The sequence below is a fragment of the Halichoerus grypus genome, chromosome 14 (assembly GCF_964656455.1).
Source record: "Halichoerus grypus chromosome 14, mHalGry1.hap1.1, whole genome shotgun sequence".
Classification (NCBI taxonomy): domain Eukaryota; kingdom Metazoa; phylum Chordata; class Mammalia; order Carnivora; family Phocidae; genus Halichoerus; species Halichoerus grypus.
In genome coordinates this window covers 26,593,697-26,610,884 of record NC_135725.1, presented here as the reverse complement: position 1 = coordinate 26,610,884, position 17,188 = coordinate 26,593,697, and the positions used below count along the sequence as shown (strand labels likewise).

Sequence of the window (17,188 nt, the reverse complement as noted above, 5' to 3'; positions counted from 1 at the left end):
CTCCCTTCCTTGAGGGCAGACTATGTGCCTTTCTCATTCTTGAGTTTCGGGCCTGAATTCAACAGCATGATTGCTCAACCAATATTTGTTGCCCTGTGCAGAGTGGCCCAACATGGGCTTCCAAGTGCCTGATCCTCCCCTTCAGGGGAGAGATGTGGATAGAGATTAGATTAGCAGGGCCCTGATTAATTCATACTAAATCATCCCATTTGGCTAGACCTGCAGAAAAGGCTCTTCTTCAGTTCCCATGTTTGGAAACTTACTTTATCTAACCTAGATCTTGCATGTTCTTTTTCCAGCACTAATGAAATCAGAAAACACAGTGATGAAGAAGTTCTTTTTCTTAAGATTTTATTTATTTAGAGAGAGAGAGAGAGAGCGTGTGCACAAGCTGGGGAAGGGGCAGAGGGAGAGAGGGAGAGAGCATCTCAAGCAGACTCCATGCTCAGTGCAGAGCCCAAGACAGCTCAATCTCATGACCCTGAGATCATGACCTGAGCAGAAATCAAGAGTCAGTGCTTAACCAACTGAGCCACCCAGGAGCCCCAAGAAGTTCTAATTCAACTATTTTAATATGCTACTTCTGAGTTACAGATGAATTTATTTTTCTAGGTTAAAAAAAAATCTAAAAACTAATGTTAGTGTCATTGGGCCGTGCTCAAAGCACGATACTTTGGTCTGAACTTTTTGTCTGATTCACAGTTTAGTTGTAGACTTTATTTTCAGCCTTGAAAGCCAACAAATGGCTTGTTTAGTATCTCACTTCAAGGAAAGCTCAAGATTGTAGGAGAGGGAAAGCAAGTTCTGGTCTCCAGCTTGAGGTCCTCTTTCGGGGGACAGAAACTCATGGTATGAAGTCAAGCTGCACTTCTATTTTTCTCCTTCATTTCCCTCCTGAGAGCTAAGGAAGGGGATTGCAGAGGGAGCTTCTCACAAACAACACTCACCCAGGCTTTAAATGTATTTACTCTGGTTTCAATAGCATCGATTCCTACAGTACACTCTTGAAATAATACTTTGCCACTTAGGGGCTTCATTCTTCTCCCAGGCAGATGGTACTTAGGAATGTCTTTACCGCCACCTTGTGGAATGGAGACAAACTTACAATTATCCCCCTTAATTCGAGGGAGATAGGTTCCAAGACCCCCAGGGGGAACGCCTGAAACCACAAATAATACTGAACCTTATATATATACTATGTTTTTTTTCCTATACATACATACTTATGATCAAGTTTAATTTATAAATTAGGCACCGTGAGAGATTAACAATAACCAATAAAGTGGAATGATTATAAAAGTAATGTGAATGTGGTCTCTCTCTCTCTCTCTAAATATCTTATTGTACTGTACTCACCCTTCTTGTGATGATGTGAGGTGATAAAATGCCCACGCAATAGGATGAAGTGAGGTGAATGACGTAGGCATTGTGACGTAGTGTTATTTGACCTTTTTGACCTTTTGATTATACCTTAGACGGGGGACCATCTGCTTCCAGGCCCTGGCTGACTGCGGGTAACTGAAACCAGGGAAGTAGAAACAGCAGATAAGGGGCGCCTGGGTGGCTCAGTCAGTTAAGTGGCTGCCTTTGACTCAGGTCATGATCTCAAGGGTCCTGGGATCAAGCCCCGCGTCGGGTTCATTGTTCAGCGAGGAGCCTGCTTCTCCCTCTGCCCCTCCCCCTGCTCATGCTCTCTCACTCTCTCTCTCTCAAATAAATAAATAAAATATTTAAAAATTTTTTTTAAATTAAAAAAAAAGAAATTGCAGTTAAGGGATGGACCATGTTTGTAAAAGCTTGCTGTTTTATTCCATTTTTTTGGTCACACTTGAATTTTTTTTCTCATTTTTGATCACTTTTTCTTTTCTGGGAAGGAGTCTCTGCTGCTCATGTTCCAGGAGCATCTCGCACCTGGCAGGGAAAAAAACAACCCTGATTGCTTCATGCCCTGTTATTCTCGGTCAGATGGAGCTATGACACACAGCGAGCAAAAACTTCCATTCCCTGGAAAGCTTTTAAGCTTCACAGACAGTGCCAGGAATTGAACCATAATCCTAAATAATTATATTTACAAGAAAGGGCCTGCCCATAATCTTCCCAAAAAATAATATTACTCACATATGTTTTGTATAGAAATCCACATACATTGGCTTAGCCATGTTTGCATTCTGATCTTAGACTAGAAAATTAGCCTGACCTAACAGAAGTGTTTAAAGTTGCCTGCCCTACAATATATCACATCATTTGCTTTCAATGCAAAGCGTGGTCTGGTTTATTTTCCATTGCATTTTCCTGTCGCAAAGACACTTCTATAGCTTTGTATATCTCTATAGATGGCTCTAAGGGAAGGGCTTAGAAGTAAGGCTATCCCCATGTTTGGATAAACACATCTATCTGTTTTACCTCAGAGTGAACTATCTCGTCATGGGAAACCTTGAAGTCCACTAAATATACACCAACATTTTTAAGGAGTTTGATTATAAGCGATGTCTCTGTTTTTAAAAAATTATGTAACTTCTTCACTTGGAAGAAGCTGGTTTTGTATAATTCTTTTTAGCAGCTACTATTTCCAGGACCTGAGTAGATAATTCACATAACTGCAGCTTTGACTTGAACCACCACCATGGTTACTAAACTCTACAACACGGACATTGCATCTGAACAGACAAAATGTTGGAAGCAGCTAGAACCATCTTGCAGCGAAGATCCTTCTTTTGTGAAGCCTACTTTCTTTTACTGGAAGAAAGACTTGACTGTAGTCAGGGCTGTGATTTTCACAGCACAATTCCCTTCATGTGGTCTAAGAGATTCTGGAGTTGGAAGTTCAGGAGAGGAGGGAGGCAAGGATGTGAGGCTCTCTCAGGAATGCTCAGGAATCTGGGAATACTGATACATGAATATTTGGGAGGGGGAAAAAAAGTGTGACACAAGGCAGGGCCAGAAAGGGAGCCAAGCTGAATCCTTTTACCAGTGTTGGTCAGGAGCCCTGTAAGTTCCAATCTCGAGTTTTCAGAGTAATGTCAAAGCTAGAAGGGGACATAACACATCAAAAGTCCTGGGAATGGAAGAAGTAACACAAGGAAAATGAGGTTAAAGAGAACAGCAGGTTGAAAAATAAAATGCATTTTTGATACTATGTGACAGGCCTTATTTTTTATCTCTAAGTCCTCAAGAAGAGAAATGAAAGAGAATCCAAGAGGAAGTAAAAAAAAAAAAAAAAAAAAAGAAGGCCAATGAGCTCTTTCTGAGGAAAGAAGTGAAATCGGTCACCAAATACTCAGAATGCTGTGAGGAGCACTGGGGCTGGTCACCAAAGCAGTCAGCTGTCCCAGGCTGGGGGGAGAATTGCACATTGGGCTCCCAGCTGGTAGGGTGGGGCCACGTGGCTTGTCTTGGTCAATGACAAGCAGACGGCAGAAATGACATGTGCCACTTCTGGGACAGAACACTGAACTGCGGATGTAAGACTCAGCGCTATCTATTCCCTGTGGCACAGTGGCCTGAAATTCAAGAGGGTGGCTACTTAGCTATCTTGGGTCTCTGAGAGACTGCCATGGGCACAGCCACTTGGCCCGAACATGTAATGTCGGTGAGATGGTTCTGGCCATTAACATATGGGGATGTTTGTTACTGCAGCATGCCAGAGGCCATCCTGACTGATACACACCCACAGTAGGGAGGCAGGACGCTTGTTTCTTTGGACAGGAGAGTGTGACATGGTCCTTATGTTCAGGCAATGAGTACCTGAAGCTTATAGCGGAAAGACAGAGAGGACACTGGCCAGTGTGAGAAAACCTTACCTTTAAAATCAGTTTTCTGCCTCCTCAAAGGAAGATTGAATTCACCTTCCAGGCAATCGTTACCTTATTTTAGGAAAAAACCCAAAATATGCCCTTTGGTTACATTAATACAAATCAAGAATACTCCTAATGGTTGTTAGGGGAGGACTAAAAAATACCCTCTAATTCAATTCAGTGCTTTGAGGAGAGGAAGTTAAGCCTTGATTTGGAAACGTCAATTGTTACACAGAATGGAGTCAGAGTTGTGACTCAGAGGCTTTCTTGCTTTCCTCAGTGAGAGAAACTTAATTCTCTCTCTGTCTCCCCCCAACATGGCCGAGGGTGGAGGAGGTGAAATGGGGTAGCTGAGAAAGACCTAGGGAGAGTCGGGGTCCCTGGGCTTGCAGGAGAGACACTGCTGGGAGCTCCACGAGGCAGGTACACTGCTGGTCCTTACGTCAGTCATTCCCGGCCTGAGAAGGACCTGGCAAAACTTGTGGCCTGGCCTCTGTCTTGAGGGAAGTGTGAGGAAAACTCTCCACTTGAGATGCAGTGGTTGGGACAGCAGTACCATCCCCCGAAGGTTAGAGGAGCGGTAATAACATCAGCCAGAGGAGGGAGGAAGGCCCTCTGCCCTTCAGCCAAAGGTGGCCATTGAGAAAGACATAGGAAAGAAAGAAGACTGGAGAAAAGGAGTGAGGAATGTGATCCCAACACACGTTAATATTGGCAATGGTGATGATGATCGCTAACATCAAGTAGAATCTACTATGTGCTGGTTACTGTTCTAAGTAAACACACACACACACACACACACACACATGTGTCACATGACGACAGCAACCTGAGAGACTCTCAGAAAGAAGCTGGGCACACTGTGGGAGTGGGGTGTAGTCCCCTATATTTCCATATTTTCTATAGTAGAGGAGGACCAGGGCAAATGGGGTTAATGACCACATTTTTTCAGTAAAACCTAGCAATATCTGGACATACCTCATCCAGTTGTTGGGTAGGATACCTCTTCCATGACACAATTAGCTCACGCTTCAGAAGCACCTGCTGTGGGTCAGACACCACCAGTCACTCAACACCTATGCTTTCCTCCCTACTCGGTGCCAGGCCCCGTGAGGAGCACGGTAGGCGGCAGTGAGCAGGCGGGCCCAGTCCCTGGCTTGATGGAGACAGAAACTAAACAGGAGAGCTAATGAGTTAGTTAGTTAGTTAGTTAGTTAGTTAGTTAGTTGTTAGTTTTTACAAATTATATGTGATATAACAGAAACCAACCCTGGCAGAGAAGGACAGGGGTGCTCAGGAGAGCGTGCTTCACACCCGGCCTCTCTGAGGAGATGAGCCTTCTGCGGACCCACAAAAGAAAAGCCTGAAGATGCTGGGGGTGCTCCTGAGCTCAGAACCTTCTCCTGCAGGAAGGCACTCACGCCACGGAGGAATGAAGCCCCGAGAGGGCGGGGCTTAGCGAGGAAGGCCACAGAGGATGGCTTTGACTTTGACTTTAGCAACACCCAGGGGAAGCCTTTGAAGAGATTTAAGTAGGAAAGTAAAAGGATCTCATTTACGTTTTCAAAAGACGACGGTGGCCACTAGAGGGAACTCCCATTTCCTGAGCTCGCATTCTGTGCCTCACTGCTCTAGGCACTCTTGTTTATCTCATTTACTCCTCACAACAACCCCAGGAAGTAAGCTACTAGTCCCACTTTGCAAATGATGACTTGGTTTGCCTGAGATGATGCAGCCGGAGGGGCCCCAGCACAATGTAAAGTTCACTCAGTGAAATGCTTTATGTATGATGTCTGGCCACCAGAGCTGCTTCCCAAAGCGAGCTTAGGGCTGTGCTCCCAGCGAGGGAGACTCCCGAGGGGACCCCGGAGGCAATGCAAGGCACCCAACATCCACAGGTGCACCCGGTGTCATCTGCAGACAAAGTAGACAACGTGCCATGCTCGTTTTTTCAATATTCACGACTGGTAAAATACACATTCGTAAACGTGCACTAAATTTACTGTATCTTTGTGCCACTTTGTATCTTCTCAAGCAACAGAGATCCAAAGTACAGGCACAAGCATGTGGGGCTCATTAAAATGCCTGATGTTTAAAGCACATCCTTGTTATACAACCACTGAAGAACCACTGGTTTTATTTTTTTCTTTTAGGATTTATTTATTTATTTTAGAGAGAGAGCAAGTGGGGCAAGGGGCCAGAGGGAGAGAGAGAGAATTTCCAGCAGATTCCCCACTGAATGGGGAGCGCGACGCAGGGCTCAATCTCGAGACCCTGAGATCATGTCCTAAGCCGAAATCAAGAGTCAGATGCTTAACCAGCTGAGCCACCCAGGCGCCCCAGAACCACTGGTTTTAAACAACAGTTCCATGCTCCCATTCTGGAGAAAGCTGGAACTCATGGTGTCCTGGCCACCAGGGCGGGGATGAAAACTCCTTCACAAAGCCACCCACCACTCCTGCTTCACACACCACGGTAGTTCCGCTCCCTGGGTGCATCCGAGTCACCCCACCTTTGAAGATCCTGTCCTCGCACCATGCAACGTAGACATACACATATATTCACGGCCCTACATACAGGTTCGTCCAAAAGGCAGATCTTGAGATGGTCGGAAATGAGAAACTTGAAAGAACACAGACAAGGTCACCCAGAGACAGTGCTGCCCATGATAGGCCCATTTGATAGGATACAACTTCAGTCTCATTCTTTTATTTCATGCAATTCAAGACCAAAAACAAGGCTCTCCGTCCTAGCTCCAGCCAGCCATGTGCAAGTGAATAAAAGCAAACGTTGGTTTACCACACTGCATGAATATGTTTAGAGCTTGGCACCAGCAAACTCATGTTCTATTTTCCCAGGCCTGTTTGTAAAATATAGCCTGTACTTGACCCAGGGTGGAATGGATATCTATAGCTAAAACTGCCAACCAGAGGAAAGCGTGGGGATTTCAGACCTCAACAAGCTATTGACTGGTTGGTTTTCTTCATCTACTGCTTATTGTATTGAGTACCTTCCTCATAACAGGAACTACACTCCATGTTTCGTTGTTACTGTGTTTATTATATACAACAACCTCTTTAAAGCATTGAGATGTTACTGTCCCTATTTTATGGATGAAGAAAATGAGGCTCACGGAAGTGAAGTGGACTACCAAGGTAGCTAGCGAGTGTCTTAGCTGAGATTCATGGCCAAGTCTATTTTTGAAGCCTATGTATGATTTTAAATTTTTTTTAAGATTTTATTTATTTATTTATTTATTTTGAGAGAGAGAGAGCACGCAAGAGAGAGCATGAGCAGGAGGGGAAGGGCAGAGGGAGAGGGAGAAGCAGACTCCCCGCTGAGCAGGGAGCCTGATGTGGGGCTCGATGTGGGGCTTAATCCCAGGACCCCAAGATCATGACCTAAGCAGAAGGCAGATGCTTAACCAACTGAGCCCCCAGGTGCCATTGAAGCCTACCTATGATTTTAATCACTCCATTCTACCCAACTGCTTCCCAGAAACCTCAGCCACGTGATTTAGAGCATTATAGAACACTTTCTGACCTTTCATAAAAATTGCTTATCTAGAAATGGTGACTATTAGTGTCACCTTCTAATAAAGGAACATAGTAAACATCACCTTAAGCTGAAATAGCTATCTTAATTTCTGGAATAAATAGGCATCTATAGTAATAAATGCACAGTTACAGGAATATTTGTCAAGTTTTTTACTTTCTCAAATTTCTCTCTTGAAACTCTCTAACGTTGAGAAATTTGTTAAAGTATGTTAAAGCATGCTATTTTTCTCTTTTCTTATACACTGTATTCAGATATAACACGCATAACGAAAATCGCATAGACCGGGGCGCTTGGGTGGCTCAGCCGTTAAGCGTCTACCTCTGGCTCAGGTCATGATCCCAGCGTCCTGGGATCAAGCTCCGCGTCAGGCTCCCTGCTCAGCGGGAAGCCTGCTTCTCCCTCTCCCACTCCCCCTGCTTGTGTTCCCTCTCTCGCTGTCTCTCTCTCTCTCTCAAATAAATAAATAAAATCTTAAAAAAAAAAAAAGAACAGAAAATCGCATAGACCATAACACCTCAATGAATTTTTTTTTAAGCTATGCATTTATTGTTTTTTAAGTAGGCTCCAAGCCCTGTGTGGAGCCCAACGTGGGGCTTGAACTCACAACCCTGAGATCAAGACCTGAGCTGAGATCAAGAGTCGTACACTCAACCGACTGAGCCACCCAGCTGCCCCCCTCAATGAATTTTTATAAAACGCACCCAGATCATGAAACAGAACACAACCAGCACCCCCAGGGCCCCCTCCTGCCCAGCCCAGTCCAGCTTTCCAAGATTAAGTACTAGACTGACCTAATCCCATAGTTTAGTTTTGTCTCTCTTTAAATTCCATATAAACGGGATGATACAGTATGTACTCTGCGACTATTGCATTCCTTCAATATTATGTGTCTGAAATTCATCCCTGTTGCTGCAAACAGTTGCAGTTTGTTTATTCTCACTGCTGTCTATTCTTACTGCTCTATGGTAGGAAAACACAATTCATTTCTCCACTCTATTGTTGCATGGGATGCACCTACACTAAAACATTATTTATGCCTTGCTTATTGGAAATTCAAATTTTGCTTTGTTTTCTGGCAGGCCTAATCCTTGCCAACACTTAACATTGTCAGTAGAAGTGGCTACTTTATTTAAAAACAAAAACAGGGGCACCTGCCTGGCTCAGCCGGTACAGCATGTGACTCTTGATCTCAGGGTCATGAGTTCAAGCCCCATGTTGGGCTTAGAGCCCACTTAATTAAAAAAAAAAATACCCTAGTAGAAGTTGCATCTACTTAAATAAAATCTACTTAAATAAAAGATTTAACAGTCTTTCAGTTCCTCTGAATAACAAGAACAGGAAACTGGTTTATTCAAGAGTAACTCCTCCTCCAGGAAAAAAAAAAAAAGTCCACTTTATGTCATGAAGTACATCTTTCAGCTAGCTACATTTGTTAAATCAACTGAAACAAAGCCAAGTCTTAACTTCTGATGCATACACAGTTTCAATTGTGTTAACAGCTTGCTTACAAACACAGAAGTTGTTGTCATAACAATGTTTATTATTTCTATGAAGTTTTTTTTATTCTCCAAAGCATATTACAAATTACAAATTCGTGAAGCTTCACGCCAGCCCTCTACCCCACCCCAGGGCAGAAGAGAGTACTATCCTCATTTTAAAGCTCAGAATCCCAAAGTCTAGATATGAACCGCTGATTGCAGAGTCAATTTCAAACCCAAAAGCAGAGATCTTGGCTCCATGTTCCAAACACCAAGCTTATGTCAAAAGGAAACATTAATAATCCACCTAACAAAAACTACTGACACTCTGCTTTTCCAACTAAAAATGGGAAAGAAAGTGGTATGGGTGGGGAGGGACGGTCAGGGAAGGCTGAACTTCCAAATGCTTATTTTCATTCAATATAAGCCTCACCAGCAAAGTTTCAACCTCGGTAAAGTTCTGATTTGTTTTTTGATTCTTTTTTTTAAGGTTTATTTATTTATTTTAGAGAGAGATTGAGCACGTGAGCAGGGGGAAGGGCAGAGAGAGAAAATCGCAAGCAAACTCTGAGTCAAGTGCCAAGCCCAATCCTGGGCTCCATGAGGAGCTCAGTGTGGGGTTCGATCTCACAACTCTGAGATCATGAGCTGAGCCAAAACCAAGAGTTGGATGCTTAACCAACTGAATCACCCAGGGGTCCCTTGTTTTTTGATTCTAAAAATGGGTACTTATCAAGAATACAAGGCTCAGACAAGCGATATCCACAGAAAGCCAGAAAAATATAAATTCATGAAAATGTAGTGGGGTCCAGAGGAAATTCTAAGATTAAATTGCAAATGATAATTTGCAAGGATATTCTGAAGCAGAATTCTGCTGTTATCTTCCAATATGATTACCGAACAAGTACTGAAAATTACTGACCAAGCACAATAAAGCTGGTCTAAATTTCTCTCCTGACTTTTCCAGCCACAAAAATCTTGGCTTTGGGGAACATTTGTCCTAAAATGACTATTGTTCAATCCAGATCCTGATTGGAAGTGAGACTCTGAGGTTCTGTTGGGAACAGCTGGGATATTTTGGGGGAAAACATTCTAATTCTATATTTGTCTTCAAATATTAACCAATGATTTGTGAAACTTTCCTTGGCAACTAATATTTAAAGAAATAGGAAATTGGGTATTTTCCAGAGCAGTTTTCCCTCTGAATTATTCCTTTAGTTCCTCCAGAAAGATCTCCCTCAACTTGCTTACACTAAAGACCTTTGTCCCCAGTTCTGCACTTTTTTTTCTGTTGAATAAAGGAAAATGGCCATTTAAAAACGGGGAAAAAATGTAATTATAACCATGATCAGTGGCTATGTACTGAAAAATAAAACTGTGGGATCTAGAAGACATACAACTGGTGGTGATAAAAGATCAAGTTTAGTTCACAAGCACAAAAAGTTAAAGAAAATACATTGCTTAAATTGAATGAGCCAAAGATATATTATGAGAGCAGAACTCCTTAACGGGTAAGGAAGAAACACTGGCAGAAAGCCACAAAATTAAAGAGCAAGAGACTTTATAATGACTGTCTTTACACAATGGTCAACCGCGATCCAATATGGACATATTAAAATAAATTTATCTTGCTAAGTAGAGTTGTTTAGCTGAAAAAGGGATTCTTAAGAAGTGAATTCATGACATGCTTTCAAGACCATGAAAAGTTTGAAAGGTCCTAATTTACCCCACAAACCTGGTCATCTTCCCATGACCCCACCCCCACCATCTTCCTCATCTTAGTATATAACTACCCATTTCCACATGTCACACACCTAGGAGTCATTATTAATTCTCTCTTCATTCCTTTCCTTATTTAATCCATTGCCAAACTCTACCCTTTCTATCTCTAAATTGTATTATAAATCCATCCTAACCCTGCTCCAGCCCACACCACCCCTGCTCCAGCCCCCATGGATGGCCCCCAAGGACGGCCTCAGCTCCAGATGCTCTTGCTATTTCCATGCCTGCCCAGCAGCTGTTTTTGCTCCATGCAGCAGATAGGGTACCTTTTAAATTCTTGTTACTAGATCATATCACTTCCTGACAATTTAAAAAACAAAACAAAACAAAACAAAAACTCTTTTATCAAACTTCTTAGTACAGCCCACAGGGAATTGCAACTAGCATCATCTTGGCACATAGGAAGTGTTCGAGATACATTTGCTGGGGGCAGCTGGGTGACTCAGCTGGTTAAGTGTCTGACTCTTGGTTTCAGCTCAGGTCATGGTCTCAACGTCGTGAGGTCAAGCCCCACGTCAGGCTCTGCACTGGGCATGGGGTCTGCTTGAGATTCCCTTGACCCTTCCCCCACTTACATGCTCATGCTCTCTCTCTCTCTCAAATAAATAAATAAAATCTTTAAATATACATACACATTTGCTGAATAAATAGATGCTTAAGGGAGCCTCCCAAGGAAAGAAGGAGCCCCAGCAAAGTCCTCACAAAGGAGGGGTGGGGAGGCAGAAAGATGATCTATAAAGGGAATGTTCTAAGCAGGTCAGGGCTCCACAACAAGCCATTTGTTGCTGAGTCTTTGTGATCAACTTCCAGACAGGCTCCTGAGACTCTTCTATGTTTGGAAGATGCATCTGCTTGCTCTCCCCCCTACTTCCCAATCTCCACCTTCTGGTTCCATCACTTCCAGGCAGCCCCTGAGGAATCCAGAGTCTCCTGTGGGTGTCATTCATCAGTTCTCCAGGGACAGGGGTCTCCCCTGCTATTGGCATCATGCATGTGGGCTCCTTGGAGGGGTGGGGGATGGTGACCCTAGGCACGTCAGGCTCCCAACACTGTCGAGGCATGAACTTTCAGAGGTAGGACCAAGTGGGTCTCAAAATAACAGAAACTGGACCCAGAACAATCATTAAGAAGACTCATAGGAGAATGCGCCAATCAAGAAGGGAGTCCAGAAACTATCAAGAAGACATTTCCCTTTGCCACACACACATTCACTAATTTACATCCACACACACCTTCACTAATTTACATCGAGGCAGGATTAGATAGTAACCCAGAACCATATCATCTACTATTTGCTATCCGTTCTTCAATAACACATTTCCCATTTCTAACTGTGTGTTCATTATTTAAAAATAACCTATTGCACCAATTTCTTCGAAACATCCACTACCAAGGCTGCTTCGACTCTCCCAGTGAATCTGCTGCTGAACACACACCCAGGAGGAAACGTGATATGATAACGTACTAGAACAAGATTCCATAGGCCAAACGAACGTCAGCCTATGTCTACCTGAGGCAAAAGGAGAAACTGGATTAATTTCTCAGACCACTCCCCACTCTGAAAGGCTACAATCATGACCAAGTGATTCTGTAGAACACTGTTGGGAGAGCCTGGGGGCCTTTCTGTAACTCAGCCCCGCGGACCTCCCAAGACCACCACCAGCTCCATTCTTTACTGCTCTTCTCCCCCAACACTGGCAGTCTGCCCGATATCTTTTCCACCCACCTCTCTGCTGACCCTGAAGACAGGTGCACAAGCTCTAAGATCGGGCTGCAAAACGCTTCGGGCAAACAGAAGGAGAACATCAGCAACAACCACAAAAACTGGGGGATGCTAAATGTTCTTACGGCCCTGGTACCCTCCTGAGGAGGTAGATGGAAGTTCTGGTATATTTGAGCGCCCAGTTTATATTCTGAGGATAAGACTGTCTAAATCTTTGGAGGCCATATCATTTATCATCCATACTAAGGCAGTTCTGAACACAAAAAGAGGTGCTAAGGATCATGACGTTGGGACGAGACCTTCTTCTTCCCTCCCTGCCTCTGACCTGTCTAGACAGGTCACCTCTCCGTGGGGGCCGCCCACATACCTGAACACAGAGTCACATTTGTACTGGTGGGCCACTCTGTTCTTGGTTTCCACTGGGGTTTTACCCCCATGGTAAGACTGATCACTTAGCACACCTCTGCACAAGTCTAGGTCTTTCCCTAAGAAAAATCTTTCCTGGGTTTCTAAATATTGCTCATGGTTTAGAACAAAAATAATAGAGAGCAGACAGAGACCTTTTCAAGGGTTTCTAAGTTATCTTACACACCCCTCAAAACATCCAAATATTCAAAAGACATGCACATTCTGGACATATGGAAACCCTCTACCCAAGGAAAAAGAGAAAACAAAAAAACCCCCAAGTACTTAATGAAACATCTTTATCCGTGAAAATATAAGGGCAAAGGGTTTAACCCACTGCAAAATTCATTGCCAAACCCAAGACAAAAACTCACGTCTGAGAATTTCGACGCGAAATTTTTACACAAAACCACATGATGACAGGATTCCTCCACCTTTGGAAAATGCTAACCTTTCCTAAATGATCTTTTTCTCTTAAGGAAGGGAATTAGCACTGTTTTAATTCTTCTACTTTGACTGTCACAATTTTTATTCAAGGATTTAAGCCTAAGCTATTAAGTCTGGCTTCAGAACATTAGTCTGAAAGATGGGAAGCAGAAATATGCTTTATATTGATAGTAACATATCTCAACTAGAGAAGAGGAAAACATAACAAGTGTGCTACCCACCCTAGTTAGCCTGTTTATTTACTAAGCCTTACTGCACCTTGAACCCTAATCACCTCAAAAAAACATGCTAGTGTTATGTTTCTCTGCCTTATTTCCTTAAAATAAATATTACATGGATCATCTATTCCAGATGACCTGTAACATCAAGTTACTTTTCCTTTATGCAATGTGTGAATATCATCCAAATTTCAAGTGACCTTATTAATCATATTATTAAATTGGAGGGTTTTGATGGAGCAGCTTGAATAAGAAATGTGTTGTCCTTTGAAAAAGACAAAGTTTGTTTAATATCAAGCCAGGCTTGATACTAATAAACTCACTTTCCAAACTATTAACAAGAAACGATGTGAATATTTCGCATACACACAGCTCATTAAACCGGTTGATTAAACAGAGCAACCTCATTCCCATTCCACATTAAAGTAGCAAAAGGTTGCCCACAAGACAAAAATTCATCTCACTTATTTTTATCTTCCTCATCTTTTCCCTTTAAATTCTGCACACACCTTCCTGTCACATTGTTCTCCAGTTGCTCCTTAAGAAATTTCCACTTCTCCCTCACGCATGAGAGGAAAAAGTAACTTTTCGCTTTATTATAACTAAAATTTACATGTACTTTACAACTTACAAAACCCTGCTTATATGAGTTTGCCCTCACTTAAGATAGTTGTTGGCGAAGGTCAAAAACAATTGAATACTGGCAATTTCCTATGGTTCAATGTAATCTATGATTCACTGGGTCCTTACCACCACCTGTGAGGAAGATATGACTATTCTTATTTTACCAATTAACCTGAGCTTCAGAAAAGTTAAGACATTGGCACAAAACACTCAGGAAGTACATTCCCCATATTTAAGGGCCCAAGTCTACTGATTCCAATTATTTTTCCCACTAAAACGCATTAAATGCAACACATAGCTCAGGGCTTTTGAGGTGTCTTGAGCAGAATGTCCAGTTTCTTAAACAATCTCTTTTCCCTACACCACCTGAGGTGTTCTAAGAAGGAGATTCAAGCCCAAGAACCACTAAGATTCCCTTTTTATAAAGTTTTGGGAAGCAATAATGAGGAGAAGGGAAAGAGAAGCAGAAGGAACATAAAAGCTCCCATAGTGTGCTTGACTGGCTGGGCTATCAATCCTGCCTTCAAGGGTGGAATCAACACGGCCACCTTTGTGCTTTTCCTTCAAAGTGTTTCCCTTTCCAAAAATGGATTATTGTCAAACTGATGTAAAGACAGGATCAGTTCTTCAAAGAAAAAAAAAAAAAAGCCAGCATCATCTAATTCATAGCCTGGATCAAGCCACTGTGAGTTTCATTCAAAAGAAATTCTCATTGATCTTGACCCCTGCACGCCGCTGGTCCCAGCAACATACCAATAGTTTTGGAACCAGCACCTATAGGCTGCCTCCCAAGAACTGAGACTCACAGGGAGCAACAAGCACATAAAAACTGAGCGTTCAGGAATTGGAAAGTCATAGATCTGAATCAATCTGCCACTCTCCTCAACCCTCCAAACTCTCAGCCTCTTCTCTATCACATCTGCTGTGATGGACATCTCCGGAAAAAAGGAGAAGCTCAGATGCATCTTGTTTATCCTAATAAAAGTCACCCTTGACTAACCTGGCATTGCATGAATAACATAATGCATTCCATTAAGAGATTCCCTGTTCCGAAGAAATTTAAAAAGTAACTTAACCTTTCACATCTGGACAGCACATCTAGGAAATGCAATGTGGGAGAATGTTCCCAGGAGATGGAAACGTATTTATGATCCCCCACGTTATAGGTGAATAAAGCACAACAGAGAAGACCTAAATCTCTTTGTAAACTAAATTGGAAAAATATGTTCTATAGCGGGGAGGTGGGGAGAGGCAGAATAGTAGAGACACATTGTACTCACAAAACCTTGAACTTCCCAGGCTTGTTAAAGCGGTAGACTCAACATACAGAGAGGGCTGACAGGTCTGAAGAGGAACCGTGTGAGCACAGTGAGTTTTCTCATTTCCAATTTTCATTTTTAAAGTCGTGCTTGGCCTGATTTTCTTTCAGACCTGTCTAAACTTCTCTTTGCGCCTGGAGCCTAGGGATGAGTACCAAATGTTTATGGCTGGCTAATGTGACTCTCCACAGAGGATACTGTCCTGTTTCTTATTTAAGGCACTTGTAATTAATCTGAACTGTCTCTTCTCAGACATGGAAGAACCAGATTCTAAAATTCTCTCCTTTCCTTCCTGTCCCCTCCCCACCCTTCCAGGAGAAATGGGAAACATTTTTCCTGTCATCATAACCTTCTGGATTTTTGAATTGTATTTTCTGATGAATCTGTTGTTAAGCTTCAGACGGCTGGAGCTCTGGGGTATCTGAATGGCGGGAAGTGATTTTCTAAGATTCATCCCCAGAGAACAAAGAGTGGAACACAATAGTGATTCTGTTAATAATATGAAAAGGGATTTTCTACACAGAAATCACATCAGCATATGTTTCTAGGTTCAATGTCCATAAGGTTCCAATTTAGACTAGAAAGAAAAAAAAAATCACACTCAACAATCTCATATTGTAGATTTGATACGGAACTAGTGAATTTTAGTCAACAAAACCATTCACCTCTAGGGAAAAAACCCAGGGCAGTAAGTGGACTAAACCCAAACTATTCTTAGGGCAAATTGTTAAAATATTTTTGAAGAAAACTCTTGAAAAAAGTAATGTAAGAATTCTCCCATAAAACACCAGTCTTAGACTCATGCTAACTTGCAGTGAGTTTGACATTTAATAGTACATTTCTAGATAGATGCTTTACCAAAATTTCCCTCAAGCCAAATGTCCATAGATAATGCATTCCTTGCTTTTCAGTCAAAGAAGGGAGAAAAGGAAAAAAAAAAAAAGTCTGGTATCTAGACTTCTTCAAATTGTTCCCCCCCAAAATTTAAGCAGCTCTGAAGTGAAGAGACCTGAACGTGCATCAGGAGGCTAGTAGGTGTCAGAGACCAGCAGGGCCCTTCCTGCCCGTAAGGAATTCACAGTCTCGCGGGAGAAAATGGCTCATCAGCACTCAAGAGTACAACGTGTAAGCGCTAGCTCTAGGACCAAACGCTCCACCAACGACTCCATTAGTGCTGTTCTCACTTTCGGGGATAAGGAGAAATGATCATAGCTTCTCTATGCACAGGAAGCATAGAAATCTATCATTAGCATTTCATGAGCATTACATTAAGCCTAGCCTCAACACACACACACACACACACACACACACACACACACAGACCTGTCCTTGCCCACGTAGGTGAAGCAAAGTCCGCATTCTGATCAGTGTGTCGGACAGATTTGCAAAATGCTCAACTCTTAGTTCACATATTTGCGCCCCACATGGAATGAAGCCAAATGCATATAGCTGTGCTTCTTCAGTTGTGTTCACCCGAAGACTAAGGCATTCCTGGGCACATCTGAGAACAGAGGCTATGACGTGAGGGACAAAGGAGCCGCAGGTTAGTCACTGCTAGGTCCATTCTAGGATAAGAAGCCAGGTAAGAGGGGAGGTTGTGTGGGAAGAAAGTTTGTGCCTGTCACTCGGATTACCCTGCCAGTCTTCAGGGACACAACGCCACACATCCTCAATTCAAATGGGTTTATTAAAATGAGAGAAACACCCACAGATATATCTCCATGGGGCTTTGAGGACACAGACGGAGCCCCACTGGGCAATGACCACTGTGCGGAGCTGAGCGCCATGAACAAGAGCCATCGGCAGTCTTGGCACGAGCTTTGCCAAGCCTCACCCCGTC

The 17,188-nt window shown here is 42.8% G+C and overlaps 1 long non-coding RNA gene across 1 annotated transcript in view; it reads right to left on the bottom strand.

The window, feature by feature from the left end:
* The window catches only part of LOC144380050 (uncharacterized), a 46,013-nt gene extending 30,624 nt beyond the window's left edge, over positions 1-15,389 (bottom strand). The window contains exon 1 of the long non-coding RNA XR_013443791.1: positions 15,310-15,389. This is a non-coding gene — a long non-coding RNA (uncharacterized LOC144380050). The remainder of the gene's footprint in view (positions 1-15,309) is intronic.
* Between the last annotated feature and the right edge of the window lie 1,799 nt (positions 15,390-17,188).